Source organism: Helicoverpa armigera, chromosome 10 (assembly GCF_030705265.1).
Source record: "Helicoverpa armigera isolate CAAS_96S chromosome 10, ASM3070526v1, whole genome shotgun sequence".
In the NCBI taxonomy this organism is placed as follows: Eukaryota; Metazoa; Arthropoda; class Insecta; order Lepidoptera; family Noctuidae; genus Helicoverpa; species Helicoverpa armigera.
Genome location: NC_087129.1, coordinates 9,150,438 through 9,168,724, shown reverse-complemented (window position 1 = coordinate 9,168,724; position 18,287 = coordinate 9,150,438). Strand labels below are relative to the sequence as shown.

Below are 18,287 nucleotides of genomic sequence, written 5' to 3'. Positions count from 1 at the left end.
TGTTTTGCTATTAAAACAATTATGCCTAGTTAAGACCGATTTTAATTGGTAGTCTACCCTAGGCTTATTTAAATAAGTGATGAGTTGACGAAAATACATCATACAATGATTTTTCCTACTATGGATTTTATTTTAACAAAAAAAAAATGGTGCAAAAAGTATAAATCTTTTGTGCCCGACTGTACTTATTTCCGGTAGATTCTTGACATGAACTGTTTTATTTCAGTAACTTTAGGGTATAAGCAATAATCTAATATACATTAGAACTTTATTGGTTATCAGGCCAGGGTTCATACAGAATTGCCCATCATCCTTTGATATGCGTAAATAAAATAGATTTTGAGTTACAGGGGGGTCGAATTTGGCCCGAAATGGTTCGTGTAATATAACCCACGGCCGGTGTGTCGCTTTTTTTGCTCGAACTTGGCGGACACACTGCCGTGTGTCTAGATCTATCGAATTTACTCCTTGAGTATTCCTAGAAATTTAATCATCATTGGGATGTCTCAATTCATTTGAAATCTGTAAATGTGATACTTTTCTTTAGACAACAATCAATAAAGGCGTATTGGTTGTCGTGTCAGTAAGCACTACATTATTTTTATCGACTTCCTTTTCTTTCTCCAGTGTTTTAAGAGAAGTACGTAAATATTTATTTTTTTCTCAATTGTCTACGCCAATAAAAATAAAAAATTAAATTCGTGCGCTCGCAACTGTCTTATCCTCACGATAAGTGCTGGACGTTCTTATTGTATGTACCTCTAGGTACTTATTTTTTTATTCGCCACGACAAAACAATAAAACATCTTGTCTTGGCAAACCATGTTAGTATGAATACAAACAACAAATAAAAAGTCAACCTTCACACGTAACTCTTAAGTAACAGACGGTCCTAATCTGCATGCGAACAGCGAATAACCTACTATTGCACCAGACGATTAAGCACTTTAAAGTTGTGCCAATAGAGTTGATTTTGCAAAGTGTGGTTTATTCAATGAGTAATTTAGTGCAGTCTACTATCAACCTGTTGGCTATTAAAGGTATTCAGATGGATGCCTTAACTAGAGCACAAAGAGTGTAGAGTTACGTTTTGGTGGGGATTTCCATATTATCTTTGTAGTGGTTAGTTTTGGAACTGAATTTGAATGTCGGAGTCTCGGAGACCAGCTGTTCGATGCTAACGAAATGTGTAAATGTTTGTTGAGTAACGAATGATGTACTGGATATATTCTATGAATGTTGATGTTTTGTGATGTCATCGGGTGTCATTTGAACATCTTTGGCAGTCGCTCGTTACGAGTAGTCACAAGCCAGTAAGTCTCACAACCAGTCTTATCTAGGGGGTATTGAGTTGCCCGGGTAAATGCGTTGAGGAGGTTCGACAGGCAGTCGCTCCTTGTAAAACACTAGTACTCAACTGCGTCCGGTTAAACTACAATCCGACTACATCATAGTTGGGAAAAGGCTAGGCAGGTGATGTTTTGAAGAATATGATCTATGCTGATTTGTTTTGCGTATTTTTCATACTGAACTAGATAAATATTATTATGTAGTCTTATAATAAAGAGTGGCGTTTAACGGGTTTGTATTGTATTTTTTGGTTTGCTTAGGCGAAATATAAGATTTTGAACTAAAAAGATTTAAGAAGGTAAACTGAGAGACAGCTTGAAAGATGATATGAAGATAAAAGGAGTCAGTTATCTAGTACCGGCTAACAAAGAAAAATGTGAAAGAAAAACAAAACAAATTGCTTTGACCTGAAGTATTCGTAACTTAGGGCAAGGGAGGGCATAAATAAACTTTTAGGTAGGGTAAGGTTTAGTTAAGCATATATTTGTATGTAAGAGAAATTATTAAACTATTTATCTGATTTATGCTGCAGTGTTTATATTAATTATATATATTTATGTCGGAGACTGTCATTAGTACGGACACTAAACGTCACGCAAGCACGCCCTCTGGTGGCGTTTCCAGTGAAACAACATTTTGGCGCGCTTGGCAGAGTCGTGGTGGTCGGCGTGGCGTCCGCGGAGCTCAGTCTTGGTCGAGTCGTCGTGCTGCGCACATCTCGATACTGCCTTTCGTTACGTGTAGTGTACCTAGTGTTATTGCCTAGTGTTGTAGTACTGTTGTAGATCCATATTGTAAAGTGTGTAAAGTGTCTTTTGAAATTAAAGTGTAAAGGTTCTTCTAACCTAACAGACAGACATGTGTTGCTGGGGAGTTTGTTCCGCCACTTCTTCTCCCCAAGCCAAAACACATAGGAAGTGGCGAAGGGCGGGCGTTTTGGGGGCTGTCTTTTGTTCTGACTAATTTGAATAAACGTTTGACTTTTGAGTTCGTTTGAGTTTTGAGTTTCTTTGAGTTATCTCTTTGCTTGATTACCCTAACTGATGTCGGACGATAGTGCCATTCTGATGTGTTTCGCCGCCTATCCGACATTTATATATATTAAGTGTATATATTTTTTTCTAAATTTCTCTCACTAATTGTTCATTGGGTACAAAACTACTTGGACAAGATAAAGGTCACTAATTATTAAGCTACTACTACAAATGACCACTTTAGTTCGTGCATGATAGATGACCTACCCAATTAGAAGGTCAACTTATAATTAGTATTAAAAAACAACGACTTCGCGGGTTTTTTGTTCTTTAAATAGAAATACCTGGAAAGATTGATAACGTATAATTTTTCCGTTCTATTATTGCCCTACACATGTCACTTCCCATACACTTGAAAGTAGTTCAGATTAATAATTCAAAGCTACTTTTATAGGTGAAGAATGTTGTGACGTCATAGTGTTATGTACAGTAAACTGCACATTAGTGGTAACTGTCATGCACCTTAACTCAATAGTAATAAGTACGATTTTCCTATAAAACTGTTACCACTGACTTGAAGTTGACTGTACAACATAAGAATAGTGTTGTAATCGTGATTTGTATGCGTACCGCGGATAATGTGCAATGTGACTTTTACTTGTGGTACCTTTTTGGGCTGTGAAATTGTTGTTTGTTGGTTTTTATGCGGAATAAAAAAATTAAATAGTCTCTTGCAAAATCGAAAGTAATAGTATGTAAGATACCTAACAGATGATCATTTTGGATTAGTGGAGTACCTATATGCTTTCATAGCCGATATTTCAGTTGCATTAATGAATAGCCTTCAAAAATTAATATATCTTGACGTCCATTTTTCATCCGTTCTTAATAATATAATATTTTTATTACCATCTACAAATACCCATTAATACCTAAACAAACCCAAAACCTCAAAACTCCATAACACAGATAGCACAATACTCATACAGAGACATGGGTAGCCCCTGGTCGCTGCGTCATACACACAGATGTCAAATAGTAGGAAACTGACGGAAGGAAACAACGGGCATAGTTGCGGCCCATGAGACATCGTGAAACAGGGGATTCCTTTACGAATCCCGTGTATTATGTGATAGTGCCGTCATTTAGAACGCTGGGTTCCAAAGAGTTTGAAGAATTTTCTTTTGGATTTTAGACGGTGTTCGAAATTCAAACTGGTCTGTTTCTTTTTTATAGTACTATATAATGATACTTGAGTATTTTTTTCAATTATTTCCACTTATCGTTAAATTACTGTTAATATAAACAAAACGAGAATTCTTTAGTAAATAAGTACTTTCACTGTCTTTATGTTACTTTTACTCATAACCATAATCTGCTACTGTCAGAAACCTTGAACTCAATTGACCAACAAAACAATGACCTAGCCCTTGAAAGACAAATAAATAATGACATGTCATGTTTGAATCACCGTTGATCTTTCTAACTCATATCAACATTGTGTTGGTTTACAAACAGACTTATAAACAAGAACTGTCAAAAGGGTAAACAAAATGAAGTCTCTCAACAATGGTGAACCAAATGACTAGCGGAGATGTCATAGCACTAAACGTGAAAGACGCGCCGAGTGTGGAGAGACGACTCCCTTCCACCGTAGGCCTGAATAAGACAACAGACCTGTGTCGGCCCGCAGGGTCCAGCAGGGCCAAGGCCTGCCGGGGCTGCGGGATTGTTCGAAAAAGAGTCAGTGAGGCCCTGGTATGTATAAAGGGCTTAAGAAGGAACATGATGGATTTTAGTCAGTAAGAGTCTGACACTCCTTCACGTAGCTAACCCACAACGGAAGGGGTCATTCGATGATTTCCCAAAAAAAGAAAAGATGTCATAGCGCACAATCTTTTAAGAAATTGGCGAGCCAAAATGCGGGTGTTCGGAGGACGCGCAACGTTACTAAACCATGCCTTCTATGAAACTCACCACTTATAAAAAAAAACAATCAATAAAGATATTTAACAGATTGATTTTGATGAAATCGCTTGACCTTCCTAAAGGCATCTCCGTTATCTTTCCTTCTTCCGTGCTCGAAACAAAACAAATCACACTGGTCACTATCAGTTGACTCGGGACTTTTTCTGCGTGACACACAGTTTAAATAAATAATTTTGTTCTAAGAAGAATTCAGTAATAAAAGATCAGTACAAAACAAATTGTGTGTTCAAAAAAATCCCCTTATCTTAGGCTACTCATGGTTTTTTGGAAGCCTAATATTTCTTGGGATGAAAAATATACATAAGTCACATTCATAGTTTGTACCCCGAATTAATAAATAGTACATAAAATATTTTTCCTCCAATACCTAAACTGCATATACTTAACCATAAAATTTTCAGACAAAGCTGCGGAAGAAATTAGTCGTAGATATTCGATTTATAATAAATCTTCTTCCACGTAGAAATTACTCTGCTTACATATTGGGTAAATATTTATATTTCATGTTGAACCCGTTAAAAAATTCATAACAACCTATCACTCTGAATAAGTATTGAATAATTAATACTCAAATATGTATATGATAATAATACCTAACAGCCAACAAATTATAACTACGCGTATGGTGGGTTTTTCAATTAGGCCCATGTGTATTCTATAGGGAAGTGTACGCTTAATTATTCATTAATAAAGGAAGCCTTCATTGATATTTAACTAACTCAAAAGAGGGGGTCCTGAATTTGACTTGTATGTGCGTATGTTCTTTAAATGAATAACTACTGAGAAAACACCATTAACAGCATTCAGAAGTATTTTGCGTTTAAGTTTCACTTTCTTAAAGAATCTAATATTTTTGTCAACATTCAGGTATCATCTGCCTAGCCTTTTCCCAAAAACCCCAAATATGTTGGGGTCGGCTTCTAGTCTAACCGGATGCAGCTGAGTACCAGTGATGTACAAGGAGCGACTGCTTAATCTACCTCCTCAACCCAGTCATTCAGGCAACCCAATAACTCTTGGTAAGACTGATTGTTAGACTTACTGGCTTGTAACTACCCGTAACGACTGCCAAAGATGTTCAAATGATAGAAATGAGAGACAACACTTAGGTATGTAATAAACAATACATGCTGTATAAAAACTTTTTACTACAGACTACAGTCTATCCATAAATATAGTGACAACAAACAAAAGGACGACATCCGGGACAAAGGGCTGTCTACGTAAACACTAAAAGTTTGGTTATAAGGAAAGTTTTTACTATTTGTTTTGGAACACCCACGTCTTTTCCCTGATTAAAATAGCTGTATCTATGTTTTATGGCTAGGCTATTAAATTGTCTTTTGTTTTGTACGTGTGGGAAAACTGAAATAAATGTATTTTGTATAGATGTATTTTTACTTACTTTTAAGTAAGTATTGGCTGCGACTTGCGTTAGGTTTGTGAAAATAACTAATTCTTTAAAACTCTGTAAAGCCTTTGATGGCACAAAAAGACTCAGCAACTATATCAATTTCTGTAGGATTTTGATGTTTAGGTGACCACAGTTATTTTAAACCGTGAGTGAGTGAGTCATATTATGTGTTATACGAAAACCTCGTCGATGGGACCTGCCATTTGTACTCCACCATCAGTCAATAAATAACATTAGTCCATGGGACTAGGATTTCCCTAAGTTACACTATATCACCCGGACTTCACCCCTCCATCTGGTTATCATATCAGTCGTTGACAAAACAAATTGTTTTAATCTGTCCAACAGATAGATGCTTCATTATTGTTACGTTAATTTTTTCGTTTTATCTCCGTATTATCGAGTCTGACCTTTTGTTAAGATAAATTCTGTCAACTGTAATCTAACGATTAATGATTCAAAATGTAATTTATGACATTTCGAGGAACCCCAAACATTTTAATTGTAAATAAAGAAATATTAATTCTAATATGCGTTCTTATCAATAATTGGGACTAAACGCGAAAGTGATACCTTTTCATTTTCCCGACCATTCGGCCGAATTGCACTGAGCGTGGTCAATTGGTGGACTGACATCTAGAAGTCAGTAGTAGTTTAATCCCCGATTATATTATTTATAAATAAGTGTACAAATCACAAAAGTTTAAAACCCTTTAAACTGTTTCCTGTTTCTAAAACATGTACCCGTAAAATACGTAGACCAAAAATGGTTAATAATTATATTTGATAGAACAATTTAAATACTAAAGTGTCCTTGGAGAGTACCTAAATAGAAATAACCCAAAAATAGTCCACAATTGTATACCACAAATAACAGGCCATTCCGATATTGTGACCACTTTACTTCATTTCAAAATAGCACGCACACTCAAGTGATTTGACGGCAAATACTACATAATTTCAAAACATTCGTCCTACATTAAAATGTCCCTAGTTGCCCTTGGCTTTTGCATAGTAAACAGCAGTTTAACGGTGAGTTACACCATTTAATTGTAACAGCAACCGAACATTTTCAGCGGTCAAATCGCCGATTTGACCGATGGGCGCCAATTTCACGGCTGGTTATGGTTTGGTTAAATGGTGCAACTGAGTCTTACGTAGACGTCTTAACAATGCAATAGTATACATATTTCTTTGGCAAATTGATGTTTCTGATGTAGGAGAAGAGACAGTTTTTCAGTGACGTATAATAAATTGAATTGAGACTGTCGGTAAATCGGTTTCTTAATATATGCCGTTTCCATAGAATTTACTGTATAAAAACAAATTCTTCGAAATAGAAGGTATTTTTTTTTCACTTAGAAAAATAAATACGCGTTCGATAAATATAATTTACATTTTGTCAATTTGTATATATTATATAAAATTGTCCTATATGGATTAAAAGTATTCTTTCGAATATGTGATTTTTAAAACGTTCCTACCCCGGTTTGACATATGTACATCATTTTCACCTTGCATAAATAGCGCGATAAATAAAATAATATAAGGATAACACTAGAAATCCTCTTGTACGCTTCATACTAATTGGTACTTGTACACTATACACGCAGATTAAGCGAGATAAATCCCTATTACTCGCATACTCGACCCAGATCAAATGATAAGTGTTAATTACCTAAGAATCTAGTTTCCGTTCCTTTTGTCTCTGACTTTACTGAACTATTGTATAAAGAGCTCGATACACAGTGAATTATTTCTTCATTATGTCACTCAGAACGATATTGATATGACTAAAGTTTCGTTTGATAAAAGGTCCATTCAACTTTGGGAATCATGGTTAATAGAGCATGAAGATTATTTCACTATACAAACTGAGGTCCGCGGGTTTATCTGTAGCCCAAGGGAACTACTTTACGTACATGGATAAAAGGTTCTCTATATGTTATTCTAATAGGTCAGCTATACTTCTGCCATCTCCATCACAGTCCATCTACTAATTTTTACATGAACCAGTCATACACCTAAAGACATACATCCTTATAAACTATCATAATAGCTACTTTTACTAGTAGGCTGCTAGCAATTTACCTTATAAGTTTAATAAAACATGCTGATAGTACCAGTAATACAGACCTAACTGATGAATCATGACGCATTCCTGGATTCTCTATTCCTTTACGTAGAGGTAAAAGTTGGCGCCGGGTTTTTCTATCACCGCGCTGTAGTCAGTATTTGTCATAGGGTAATAATGGTAATAGATACAAATTATTAGTTTATGGAAGACAGTCGTTTTATTAATCTGTGTATTACTTCGCTATTACCTGCTATGTATCCCACAAGGTGGTGGGTTCAGCTTTCCTGTTTTTTTTTCCTTCATTCCGCTCTACCTATGACTTCGCTCTCGGACCCCTAGCACTAGTCATATTCTTCATCACTGTGACAATTTATCGTGTTTTGGGGCGGCCTCTAGATCTTCGACCCAGGGTGAAAAGTTCAATCTTCTTCGATCTCTCTTGAATCTGAGTGTAATCATTCTTGGAATTGAAGCCAGATATTTTGTTTTGTAAATATCTTTACAAAATACTGTGTAGATTCCATCTTTTTCGATTACGATAAACCCTACAGTTCCAGTCTCTAAGCACTCAATACGTATCATTTCTCCAAATCTCATTTTAATCAACAATATTGCCTCTCGTATAAGAAATCCTTACGATATATGCGTCGAAATCTCAGCGCGGTTTCCCAAAGGAATTCCTCGAAAAAGAATATGGTGGCAAAAGGGCTTGTGTTATATATAGTTGTAAGAAATAATCTCAAGGGTTTATACGATATTTTCAAATACGTTTTTTTTTTTATTTTCTACAATATTAATATAAATAAGCTGCTTAATAACCACCGCACCGAGATTTTCATCATAATTGCTGATACATACACAGTCTCATAAAATAAATACATACAACGTCGCAAAATAGCTTACGACCAATTCGTTTGTGCATTGAAAAATGGGATAATCACCTTCATCCATATTGCACCAAGTGCATTATAATATGTAATCTTACATAACATATACACATACATATACACACAATCATACATTACATTAACAGTTCGGAACAAATCACTTAGTACCTTTCACTTGAAGCTAATGACAGTTTTGTTCCGACTTTCCAAGCCTCATTTACAACTGCTCGCTAATCCAAGAAGATACCACATGTTTTGTATATTAATAACTAGCTTCTGCCCGCGACTTCGTACGCGGATAAAGTCCCTTATGCCAGCGACTACGGGGTCAGCAAAATCAAAGACCTGAACCGTCTGATATTGAATTTTAAGGGCCCGTTGACTTGAAAACAACGGAATACGCATAGCCATTAGAAACGTTCCATATATTTAATTTTTGTACTTCAACGGCAAAAGCACAGCAGACTAAACAAAACGCTGAGAACTGAACCGCAAAAGACGTGACCATGGGGATAAAAGTAGTGATTCTAATTAGTCCGCATTTAAGTTGTGTGTGTCAAAAATATTACACGTAATATTAGGTAAAAAAACATTAAATGTTACTGAGATAACAAAGTCGTGATGACTTAGTGAAAGTCGTGGTGGTTTAGTGGGTAGAGAACCAATCTCTCAAGTATGAGCGTACGTCTTTGATTTCAGGTCTGGCAAGTACCTGCCAATGTAACTTTTCTAAGTTCGTATGTACTTTCTACGTATATTTTGGATACCAATCACCGTTATTTGGAGGGGATACTGTAGGTAACTGTAGGTTCCGGCTGTCATTGAACATTCTTGGCAGTCGTTATGGGTAGTCAGATGCCAGTAAGTCTGACCAGTTTTACCAAGGGGTATTGGGTTGAGCGGGTAACTGGGTTGTGGAGCTCAGATAGGCAGTCGCTCCTTGTAAAATACTGGTACTCAGTTGCATGGTGACTGGAAGTCGACTCTAACATAATTGGGACAAAGGCTCTTGAGATAATAACGACAATAATAATGAGATATAAGCACCGCAGGATATCTGAGGCTGATGACGGGGAGTAGCGACCCCGCGGGGCTATATATACTGAGTTCTCCAGGGAGAGTATACTGTCCCCCATCTCCGGCCGGTCGGAGTGAACCATGACGGGGGTAGGTCTCACGCCTCTGGCTTGGCTTGGCCGTCCAGAGTGGAGTCGCTAGAGCAGGGTTAGTAGCCCTGCTCGGAGGATAGGTGTCTCGTGGTAAGTGATCCAGAGGGAGCGCGTAATCTGCGTTTAAAATCCGCCGAGGTATCCTCACACATCAGCCGCTCATATCCCAAGTAGTTTTCATCAACAGTTAGCAATGGTATAGCACAGAACCGGGGATTGTCTTTTTTTTAACGACGTCCACCGGGGATTGTCCTCGAGTTCATTTCTATAGTGCATAAAGGAATAATCGTCGGTTTTGTTTCACCATTTCATTAAAGTTGTCTCAAAAGGGCTTCAGAGTGTTGGCTTCGGCCCCACGTTTGCCTCCCAAAAATTCGGAACTCTGTAGTCCCGAGGTCTGGAAGAGACATACAAAATAATAATGAGATATAACGCAACAAATTCGGAGAGTGGGGGCTCGTGACGCCACGTCTAGGTATGTAAAATTTGTACTAAGCAGTGACTTAACACAACATTCAAGTTGTATCTTCGTTATTATTTGTTTGTGAGAAGGAGAAAAGAAAAAATACGTGTCCATTATTTTAGGATTATCTAAAAGACGGACTAATTACTTTTTTTGATTCACCATACCACCTATTTCATAACATTCATTTCTATACATTTCAAGTGTAGTATTGCTCTTGAAGTTCCACATCAGGTGTTCCAGATCTTCGATGTATATACGTCAATAGAGAGTGCTTATCAGGTTGAACCACTTTTGCTAAAACGTCATATCTTTATATGCTATTGTCTAGCTGGGCTCCTGGAATTCCACATCAGGTGTTTTAGATCTTCAATTTGTATAAGTCAATAGAAAGTGCTTATCAAATTGAACAACTTTTGCTAAAACGTCATACCTGTATATGGTACAGAGAAGCTGGGCTCTTGGGGTTCCACATCAGGTGTTCCAGATCTTAAAATTTATTATCTCAGCTGAAAATGCTCATCATATGAAACAATTTTTGCCATGGCACCATTTTTGTATCTCTTATAGTTTTGTTGGTCTGTTGGTGTTCTGCATCAGGTCTTCAAGTTTCGAAGATAAATTATAGCCTATATGTTGACCAGGCTTAATACTGATACAACACAGAAAAAATCATTGAAATCCGTTCAGTAGTTCCGAAGATTAGCGTGTACAAACAAACAGACATACAGACAGAATTTTTTTTTGGATTTGTGCTCCATTACTGTTTCTAAACCCCGCCCAATTATTATTTTTTAAATATATTCAATGTACAGACACAGTTTTTTACAGATTTATTATATGTAATAGATTTTTTTTTGGATTTGTGCTCCATTACTGTTTCTAAACCCCGCCCAATTATTATTTTTTAAATATATTCAATGTACAGACACAGTTTTTTTACAGATTTATTATATGTAATAGATCACCAGTATTAAAGTCTAGAAAGGCTAGTTTTAGCGTCAATATTATGAGGAAGTGAGTTGTCGGTAAGTACCAATACCCGAGAGCGACTTTCTATCCGTATGGCGCACTATGTGCATAGGTAGTGCATAATCATACTGTATAGACATATCATTAGGTTTTTCTTTACATCTTGTATTAGTTGTATTATGTTTAAAAGTCTGTCTCTCACTTATTATTCCACTCTCTATCTGCATACTCTTACTCAGAAAAAATAAAGCTCCTGTTGTGTAAGTGTTTGGTGTAAGATTGTTAAAGTTAACTTCTTCAAAATTATCAAAAATCGGTACAACTTTCAGTTCATCATTGAGTACAATTTCTTAATTCTGTTTATTAATTATTTGAGGACGCGGGTGAAAATGAGGAAACCAGCCAATTATGAATAAATTGGATAGTAAAAAAAAACGTGATTATACGTTTTCACTAAACATAGACAAGCTCACGGCAATAATTATTATTCCACACGAATCTCACATAATTACTCCTAAGAACACGACACTTACATGAATATAAAATGAAACGGTAAAGTACGATTTTCACGCTATGGAAAACCGTAAAACCGGTGTATGGAATAATTTAGACGGTTAATTCAAAACTTCGCTGTTCTTTGATGTTTCATTTGAATTTTGACCTACTTTGTATGTGCCTTCCCATTTTTAGGGTTCCGTAGCCAAAATGGCAAAAACGGAACCCTTATAGTTTCGTCATGTCCGTCTGTCCGTCTGTCCGTCTGTCCGTCTGTCCGTCTGTCCGTCTGTCACAGCCGATTTACTCGGAAACTATAAGTACTACAGTGATGAAATTTGATGGGAATATGTGTTGTATGAACCGCTACAAAAATATGACACTAAATAGTAAAAAAAAGAATTGGGGGTGGGGCCCCCCATACATGTAACTGAGGGATGAAATTTTTTTTTTCGATGTACATACCCGTGTGGGGTATCAATGAAAAGGTCTTTTAAAATGATATAAAGTTTTCTAAAAAACATTTTTCTTAAAGTGAACGGTTTTTGAGATATCAGCTCTCAAAGTCGTAAAAAGTATGTCCCCCCCCCTCTATTTTTATAACTACGGGGTATAAAATTCTAAAAAAAATAGAGGTGATGCATGCTAATTAACTCTTTCAACGATTTTTGGTTTGATCAAAGTATCTCTTATAGTTTTTGAGATAGGTTGATTTAACTGTAATTTACGGAACCCTTCGTGCACGAGTCCGACTCGCACTTGGCCGGTTTTATTTTAACTGTCGTTAGTATAATGTGTTTTTATGACTGGAATGATATCGCTCCTTTGAACTTCCGAGTATGCGAGGGTTAATTAAAAATAATAACAGTGTTATGTTTATGAATGTTAATTTTTGTACACAATGTGGCTGTCCTAAAAAAAATATTAACACTTCGGCTTTCAATTTTTTACCCGATTAGGCAAAGGAGGATAATGTGCTTGTCGCTCTATTTATGTATATTTGTTTGTACATCATCCTCACCATCCTTCGAGCCTTTTACCAACTATGTTGGGGTCGGCGTCCAGTCTAACCAGATTCAGCTGAGTACCAGTGCTTTACAAGAAGCGACTGCCTATCTGACCTCCTCAACCCAGTTACCCCGGCAACCCGATACCCCTTGGATAGACTGGTGTCAGACTTACTGGCTTCTGACTACCCGTAACGACTGCCAAGGATGTTCTATGACAGCCGGGACCTACAGTTTGAAGAATAATTGAGAGGAATGTCTAAACAAGTTTGAGAACTATACTATTGTTTACAGAGCGTTAGCATAAAATCTAGTCGTGACCAAAGACATGAGGAATTCCTGGTACTCATTAACGCTGAATAACTATGATCGGTGTTAAGATTCATTTATCAGTCGGCTTATAATCAAGTGAATTGGCATAACATGAGAGTATAATGACTAGTGTAAAGATAACGTGTGTGAGGAAAGCTAATCTTAAACAGTTAAAAAATAAAATAATCATCATTTTTAGCGAAGGCATATTTTTTGAGAGTAGGTATGATAACATCATCCTTCTTAGGTAAAATATCTAAGCAATATAGATACACCTGTAATTGAAAGTTTCCAAGAGATTTTTTTCAAAAACTTTCGGGAAAAATTTGCAAGGCACCAATTCAACCAAAAACAAAGAGCCTTGCTTGTATATTCGTGCTACTTATATGTTTTTTTTTTTGTGTTTTAAATTCCTTTCAAAGAGAATCAAGCGATCTCAATCCCTCTGAAAATCAGATCCGACCAATCAAATATCTTTTGATACCAACACAAGATATCTGATCTACACACACGAGTTTATCTTAAGGCGTGATTCCACCGCTGTACCGCACACAAATGTTCTTTCTGGTCTACCTGCTCTGGAAACGACTAACATATTGTGTGCGAACATTTCTAAAACCTTCTAAAATTGCAACCTTTGTGCCCGAACACTGTGCAAGTGTGGACCGATGCAAAGACGTTTTGGTGGAATCTTGCCATATAAGAAAATCGTTCTATAGAACTACTAAAGATAAAGATAAAGATATTTATTATTGCAAATACGGGTTACAATGATGTTGTTACATAAGGGTAAAAAGATCCGCCATATTTTACCAATTGGCATGCAATATAATATTAATAAATCAAAAAATATTGAACATAGGATTAAGAAGAAGAACAAGGAAAAATATAATTAGGAATAATAAACTCTTTTTCATTTATGAAATCTAAAATATTATAATATACTTTACTCGCTAAAAACTTTGAGGATATTAGGCATATGATATTTATCGACAAAAGTGTTTGATTATGTATTCATTCTCAAAGTAGCTTAATGCTTGATACTCAATAAAACTAAAGATAGCATAATAATTATGTTAGAATCTATTCAAATTTTAAATATGACAAGGCAGTTTCGGGACGTTAAAAAACAGAAAACTATTTATTTACAGTTAAAATTACTCAAATGCAATTTTTGTAACGCAAACCATATTTTAAACACATTTTTATAACTAATAATAATAACTTCAAACTCCAACGACATCACGGTTCCAACCACTTTAACACGATAAGTGGTTATTTTCCCCGCGGTCACTCCAAGGGTAGTGCGCTCCAATCGACAGATGTCCTGCACAGCCTCCAAGGACCCGCTCGGCTGGAAGAGACGGGTGAGGTCGTTTGCTTGCCTTGTACCTCTTTATAGTATTTACACTGATATTTTATAGCTCTAACCTGTCTTAGGTAGGTACACGAACTTTGACAGGTTATCGATATGAAGAAAATATCATAGGTAAAATTTTGTGAAGGTTTTTCAATATCGCAATAAGAGCTATGTACTGGGTAAAGAAAAGTTGTACCTAAGTATCTTAGGTACACAAACTTCTTCAGGAGTTCACTTTCGTTCAGATGTAAAAGAAAATTACATACTTACCAACACATTGGGGAAGATTTTTTTAACATCGCAATAAGTGCTGGGTAAATGGAAGAAAAGTAAAAATACACTAAAAAAGACTTTAAGTCAAAACACTGAGTTCTATTTTTACAAATCAGATCTGTAAACATTTTATGAACATCTAAAACAGTTCGACCACGACACATTTCTGCATCTCAAAACTCGATTGCAAAAGAAGTTAGGGCAACAAACATGTAAACTCTCAAATGGTATTCCAAACTTTGAAGTTCAAAATATAACAAGATCGTAACATTTTAGTAGTTAAACACGCTCGATTTGAAGTATATAGGTAAGTATGCAACTTTTGCGGTTAAATCAAAATGTGAAACGCGTGTAACTTTTCTTTGAAAGTTTTGCTATTTACGGCATCTGGTGCACATTAGGTATATTTACCCATAATTCTATCGTATTTGAAGTTGATTTTATGGGTGATTTTCGTACAAAGTACGTAGGTACCTGAGTATCTAAGACATATTTGGGCATTCACTAGATAAGAGACAAAAGTACTTGTAAAAATCAAAAAAATTGTCAAATCGGAATGGCACTCTTAACTTCTTATAACATTTTATTTCATAGTATATTACACATTTACGATTATTAATTACAATAATAGCAACTGCATATAACGTCTTGGTATGTTATAATTAAGGTCGCGCGCTTGACTTGCACAAGAAACTAAAACAAGTCTATGTTTAAAGATATTAATCGTACAATTAGTAAAGGGTTTAAAGGCAATTTATAAAGGTTGAGATACATATTTCTGAATAACTGTACTAGCAAAATCGTTCTCTATTTATTTAGCCTTAAAGTTATAAAGTTATCTATCTATACATATAATAAAATGATAGGAAAGTCAAAACTGTACATTGAATATTTTTTTTAAAGAATACTTGGGGGATGATCCATAATCGATTCTGAACCCAAATATGTAGTTTTTAGAATTTTTGTCTGTATGTCTGTTTATCTGTTTGTCTGTATGTTTGTCCCGGATAAACTCAAAAAGTACTGCATGGATTTAAATCAAATTTTGCATGACTATTACCTGGGGGCTGGTTCAACACATAGGCTATATATTATCACGCTATCACCTATGGAGGTTGAGCAATGAATGATTAAATAAACGAAATTTGAAATTCTATATTGCTCACGCAGACGAAGTCGCGGGCAACAGCTAGTTAAACATAAACTATTTTTATATCTACTTTCTTACTACATCATAAGTATCTCGAACACCAATGACTGTTTTAAGGTGAAGGAAAACATCTCGAGGAAACCTGGACTGAAATCACCAACCCGCAATAAGCAAGCGTAATGATTAACGCTCAATCTGTGTGAGAGGAGGTATGTACCCAGCAATGGGACGTTAAAAGGCTGATGATTATGAAACAAAGACTCTTAGGTACATCTATTTTAACTTCATTTAACAACATCAACCAAGAATTCAAAGTTGTCTCATTAAAATTTGAACATTGAAGGCAGTGTTTCAAGCGAACATGCCCACAGCCCAAGGGCTGAAACTTTCTAACTACACAGTTTACATTTAACAGCCCTTGTTATATTTATGAGTTTTATGACACTTCAGTTATTTAACCTGGCCTTGCAAAGACCGTGTTACCATTGTTAAATAATATTTTACGATCTACAGTATCTACAGTAAATGCATGTTTAAAAGTGGTGTTATACTTAAAAAATATATTGGCACGTATGCAGACACGTCTATTAATTTGATTACTTTCGCAAAATCGAATGTACCTACTGAAAACACCGAATGTACATGTCATAAAATATAAAATGTATGCCCTAAAATTTCTAACCTAACCTAACCCTGGATAATTCTTATTAAAAAATTGTTGATGGCTATAAAATATATACAAAAAAATGAAACAAAATAAATATAAAAGTATCATAAAGTAGCATAGTTACAAGTAAAATAGTTAATGTGACATTCACTTGTTTATTTATTCAGTTGACACATTATACACCACATAAGAACTGCTTATTACTAAGTAACACTATTTAAATCTAGCTTCTGCGCGCGAAAATATTCATTTGTTTTCCCAATTTTCTTTGATGAGAGATATTGTTAAGAAGTTCTATTAAAAACTAGATACCTATAACATTAGAAAATAAAGAGTAATAAAGAAAAAAAAACTATTTTAGACTCACCTAAATTTGTACCTATATTATTTTCTACGAAGAAAAGTTTTCTTAAATTCAAAACGTTCTATCTCTCGTAGTTCACTCACATTAAAAACAATTGAACTAACTTCCTAAACTTATTTTAAATATTAAACCACTTTATCAATAAATTAGAAACATGTCTAACACTGCACTAATAAATACTTTGTCACTAATACTGGTTTACTTCACTTTGAAAACTGTGAAAAGTTTTTAAGAAGCAGTCAGCGAAACCGAATTTCCATTTCGCTCTGACTAATCATTAATTAATCAATAGTTTACACTTGCTGCCCAACCAATGGGCACAGTTTAAATGGGCCCATGTTTGTAAACATAAACAGTGTGCGTGTTTATGAAGTAGACGCTCGCTATTGTACTAAACAAAACATTTGGTCGCGAGTGTAGCGCCGACGAATGGTGGATAGCGACTGCCGCGCTCCGCCTAACAGTAAAGGCAAGTACACTTGCTTCAACTTATGGTGTACAATTATATAATATAGGTACATAAACAAATCGTGTTTATGTAATGCTATGGAGGCACGTGGAGTAAATAGAGCTTGCACACTTAATGATACAGATTCACTTTCAGTTCATTCATAACCTTGAGACTTTCACGAAGTTTTCTTTTCAATAAAGTTTGCTGTCACCATCAATAGGAAAATAGTCAATATATTCTCTATTGTATTTAATTGTAGATATACTGACGTTATTGTATTTAATTGACATACAAAAGAAACCCAACAGAACAATGGCTCTTATAAATATAAATTTATCCATTGCCATACAATAAACGTTTTTCCTCTTTGCTAATTTGGCTTTATCAGATTTTTAAATCACGGCCTAATAGGAAATCATTAGGCATTAAAGTTAAGTTCTTGGTCCTTAAGAAGTTAGAATCGAGATTTGCAATTCTTGATGCTGCATTTAATTTTGTGTTGCCATATAAAGATACTTAGTGTCTAACCCATGAAAATCGAAAAGAGAAAATCAATCAGTCAATTTCTATAGTTAGAGTTATGTTAATTCATTATAACGCAACATTTAAAGCAATTATTTTCATAATTTATAGAGGCTGAAATAAAACATAACTTAACAAAGTGACCTGTTTTTGTCACTAAGTGTTTGTTTGTTTTCACCTTTGAGGCTGTGAAAGTGCATAACCGATTCCAAAAATTATTTCACTGCCGGGATGCTAGACTATCCCAGAGTAACATAGGCCATCACACAAGTACACGGTACAGAAAGAATTTCCCTGGGGCGTGGGTGAAAGCGCAGGGATAAGCTATAAATGTTCTGTTATAAAATAGTAAATAGATAACCCGTTTATTCTTCAAATTTACTGAAGTTTC

At 35.4% G+C, this 18,287-nt stretch overlaps 1 protein-coding gene across 1 annotated transcript in view; it reads right to left on the bottom strand.

Moving 5' to 3' along the window:
- Positions 1–17,352, bottom strand: part of Ome (omega) — a 63,259-nt gene extending 45,907 nt beyond the window's left edge. The window contains exon 1 of the mRNA XM_064036547.1: positions 16,927–17,352. The gene's annotated coding sequence lies outside the window, so the exon portion shown is untranslated. The remainder of the gene's footprint in view (positions 1–16,926) is intronic.
- Positions 17,353–18,287: the final 935 nt, after the last annotated feature.